We start from the raw sequence: 4,239 nt of genomic DNA, 5'->3' as shown, positions 1-4,239 counted from the left end.
ATGAAAGTAAAATTTTTTCTTGTGTTCTGTTTATAAAAATAATGTAATTACACACTTGTAGGTTTTAAAAAGTTGACCTCGTAAATATATCAAAATACTCTCTCGTACGGAAGAGTTATATTTTTTAAGAGCATTGCGAGCGCTAGCGTTATTTACATTATCTTCACCATAAACTCATCAAATAATCGGCTCACTCTTGACTTTGCACGTGGAGTATATGTAAAATAGTTTATTTGTGTTAATGGCATCATTTTTATTTTTACCGCTCCGAGTTTTAAAGTGAGTCGAAAAATATGTGTCACATTTTTAAAACACAAAACTTAAAACATCAAAACGGCTAAGCTTTTTACGCCAAACTTTGAATTCAGAAACTGACAATATAGCAAAGGACGTGTTTAAAGAATCAATGACAAATAACCAAGCAAGCAAAAAGCACAAAAAGTGTCCCACCGTCTCATCTTCTTCAAGGTAAGATGGGCAAATGGACTTGTCATTTACGCCTATCACAGTCAGGTGTTTGTGCCACTTAAAGTAACCAGTCAGCAGTCCAGCAAGTTATCTGCAGTGTCGTCTGCTCAGTGAGAGCAAAAAATTAGATAGACCTTGTGAGATTGAAGGCAACATGAGTTTTGCCCACCTGTATCCCCTCGATGCCTATCAGTCATTTCTGAGTTTCTGATGGTGGCTTCGATTGCCGAAGGTGGGAGTGCTAAAACTGGTTGCGGACCGAGGAATGCTTGGTCTGAGCCAACTCTGGCCAAATGATCAGATGTCTCATAACTAGGTACTCCAGAGTGATCTGGCACCCACAGTAAAACAACCTCGTTATGTTCACCTTCATATTTTAGTCGAGCCTTGCATTGCCGAACAACATAGTTTGGAAGAACTTAAATAGAGGTCTTGTCAATGCCTTAAGTGCAGCTTGGTTGTTACTGCAGTCACGTAAACTCCTTCCCCTCCACCTATGTCCACCACGTAGTCCATGGCTAGGGTTGCCAACATATTCTAAGATAATTATAGTACTTTTTCAAAAAAAAATTTAAAAATATAGTACACTTCGATAAATATAGCATTTTATTTAAAAGAAAAAGGAAAAACGCTTTTTAATTGATGGGAAATTAAATTATTTTAAGGAAATTTGTTAATTCTTTCTCACTTAGGAAACCTTTTTTGAGTATAACCTCTTTTGATTATAAACTCACAATGACCTTTTACTTTAAAGAATATTTCATTTAATATTGTTATTTCAGAATAAAGGTCAACCATTTTAATACAAATTTTTTCGTGCAGATTACTGAAATATATTTATATATATGATTGAAGAAATATAGTATTTTTGCGTACTATATTTTTTCCAACAGCATATAGTACACCGACCGGAAAAATAGTACAATACTCTATATTATAATACGGTTGGCAACCCTATCCATGGCTTTGAGTTTTGGAATTACCTCAGCCTGGAAGACTGAAGCATATTCCCCTACAGAAAAGTGAAGATTATCTCCATTAACCTCGAAAAACACCCCAGATCATGACCCAGAGTAAGTTGTGGAGCCATCAGTGAAGATTCGACAGTATGTGAGTCCGGTCTCAGAGATGGAATCAAACCAGCATTCAGTCCCAGGGAACTCAACATTATAGAATCTCTTCAACAAAGGTAATGGTAGCGTACTTTCCTGTAGCATTGAAAAGACACAAGTGCTTTGTCATACCAGCATCCGGTTCTTTTTACTCTGCTGGTGGCCTTTAAGGCTTACCCACATATTAAAACACAAAGTGATTGTTAGTGCAGCAGTGCGTCACTACTCAAAAAAATTAGAGTTAAATAAAGAGGCTATCAAGCAACCATTTTGGTTCTTCACATCGAAGCCAGATGAATCTTCGTGGACCCCCATTTACAACTCATGGACCCCCATATTTTTTTCACGTCACCGTGGACCCCTGGGGGTCCACCTGGACCACTTTGGGAATCACTGGTGTAAACTTTTCGTCGATTACGTTTTATTCGTCTAGAACAGCGCTGCCAAATAAAATACTAAGAGCTTTTTATATATTGCCTTTAGAATTTTACTATTATACCCGAGCGCACTTGTGCACAAGGGTATTTTAACTTTGTTCACATAACGGTTGTTTGTAACAGGCAAAACGAATCGAGATAGATAACGCCAAATGTATACATAAATGATCAGAATGAAAAGAGAAAGCGATTAAGCGGTGACTGTCTGTCCGTCCGTCTGTGCACAAGATAACTCGAGTAAAAATTGAGATATCTTAACGAAACTTGGTACGTGCACTTCTTTCGGGCGTAGGACGGATGGTATTGAAAATGGGAGAATTCGGACAATAGCCACGCCTACCTCCCATATATACTGAAGATTATTCACTCAAAATATACATTTACAATAATTTTTAGACGAAATATAAGAATATTATAAATTTTTTAAAATGGGCGTAACCACGGCCACTTATGGTTACATATGTATATCTTGGTAACCGCTGCACCAATTTCTTCCAAACTTGGCACAGTTGTTGGCCTTGGTACAGCATACCAAATGGCCGAAAATTTTTAAAATCGTTCAATAACCCCACCCACTTCCCATATAACGGTAATTTAGAAAAATACGAAATCTTCGATAAATGAGTAAATACCAAAGCTAATTTATTCAAAATTGATGCTTGCAACAATTCTTTACCAAGAAATACAGTTATGATGAAATTTTAGAAAATGGGCGCGGCACCGCCCACTTATGATCACATATATGTATCTCGGTAACCGTTCTAGCTATTTGTACCAAACTCGGTATGGTTATTGTGCTTGCCACACAAAAGTTAAATGTTCTTTTCATATAACGGTCAATTTCAGAAATGATTGAAACTTAAATATTTCAAAATTTAGGAACGCTAACTTACTCAAAAGTGATACTAAAAACAATCCCTTGAAAAGAACTAACATTGTTCGGAATTTTGGTAAATGGGCGTGGTAACGCCCACATATGACTATATAACTTTATCTCATTATGTCTACCTGAACGTTCCATCGACGATGTTTAAAATATGGGTAAAACCACCCCGGCTTACCATGTAGCGGTAGTTTTCGGAAAGGTGGAAAACATTTATTTAATACTTGCGCCGGGTATTTAGTATTCGGCTCCGCCCGATTTTGGTACACCTATAGCAAATGGGCATCACCGTCAAATGTTGTTTACTATTTTTGGCATTCATTTGATATATTTTTTGTGTTGTTAATTTCGAAAGTTTAGTGATTAACATGGTGGAATTAAGTACAGGTGATGTCAGTAGACCACATAACTGCAAATTTTGACTTTATTGGCTGCCTTATTTTCAGTGATGCCCCCTTGCCTACATTCAATTAACTTTCCATAAAAAACGGGAGCAAATTATACTGCTTCTAATTTTTTCTAATAAACGCATGCGTTGGGACTACTGTTTTATTTTTTGACAATTTAAATAAATGTTTATACCATGGTGAAATAATAATAAGGTTTTGTCACTTAGGGGGTGGTTGTTGTAATTTTGACAATTTCGGCATACCAGCGTTACAGTAATGCCTACTCTATTCATTCCAATTTCATTTCTGGGCAAAATTATGCATAGTTATCACTTACTATGTTTATACGCACGTATTATTTGCAAATAACAGTTTGCAAAATGGTAAACTTTGCCATATAAACGCTGAGGTAATTTTTTATTTGCAAATAACTAAATCACGCAAATAAGTAGTGATTAGTGGTACTATTTGCAAATAAGCGCAAGACGCCGCCATTCTTAAGTTTATTTCCGATGGTCATCTTATTGCCTTTTAATAATCAAGACCATTTTTATACCCGAGCGCACTTGTGCACAAGGGTATATTAATTTTGTTCACATAACGGTTGGTTGTAACAGCCAAAATGAATCGAGATAGATATAGACAAATGTATACATAAATGCTCAGAATGAATATAGAAATCGATTAAGCCATGTCTGTCTGTCCGTCCGTCCGTCCGTCTGTCTGTCTGTCCGTCCGTCCGTGTACACGATAACTCGAGCAAAAATTGAGATATCTCAACGAAATTTGGTACGTAGGTTTCTGTTAATCCAAGGTAGGTTGGTATTGAAAATAGGCGAAATCGGACTGTAACCACGCCCACTTCCCATATAACGGTAATTTCCAGAAATACGAAAACTGCGCTATTTTAGTAACTACTGAAGATAATTCACTCAAAAATGATATTTACA

Source organism: Rhagoletis pomonella, unplaced genomic scaffold (assembly GCF_013731165.1).
Source record: "Rhagoletis pomonella isolate Grant_MI unplaced genomic scaffold, Rhpom_1.0 Rhpom_scaffold_00016, whole genome shotgun sequence".
In the NCBI taxonomy this organism is placed as follows: Eukaryota; Metazoa; Arthropoda; class Insecta; order Diptera; family Tephritidae; genus Rhagoletis; species Rhagoletis pomonella.
This window is presented reverse-complemented; position numbering follows the sequence as displayed.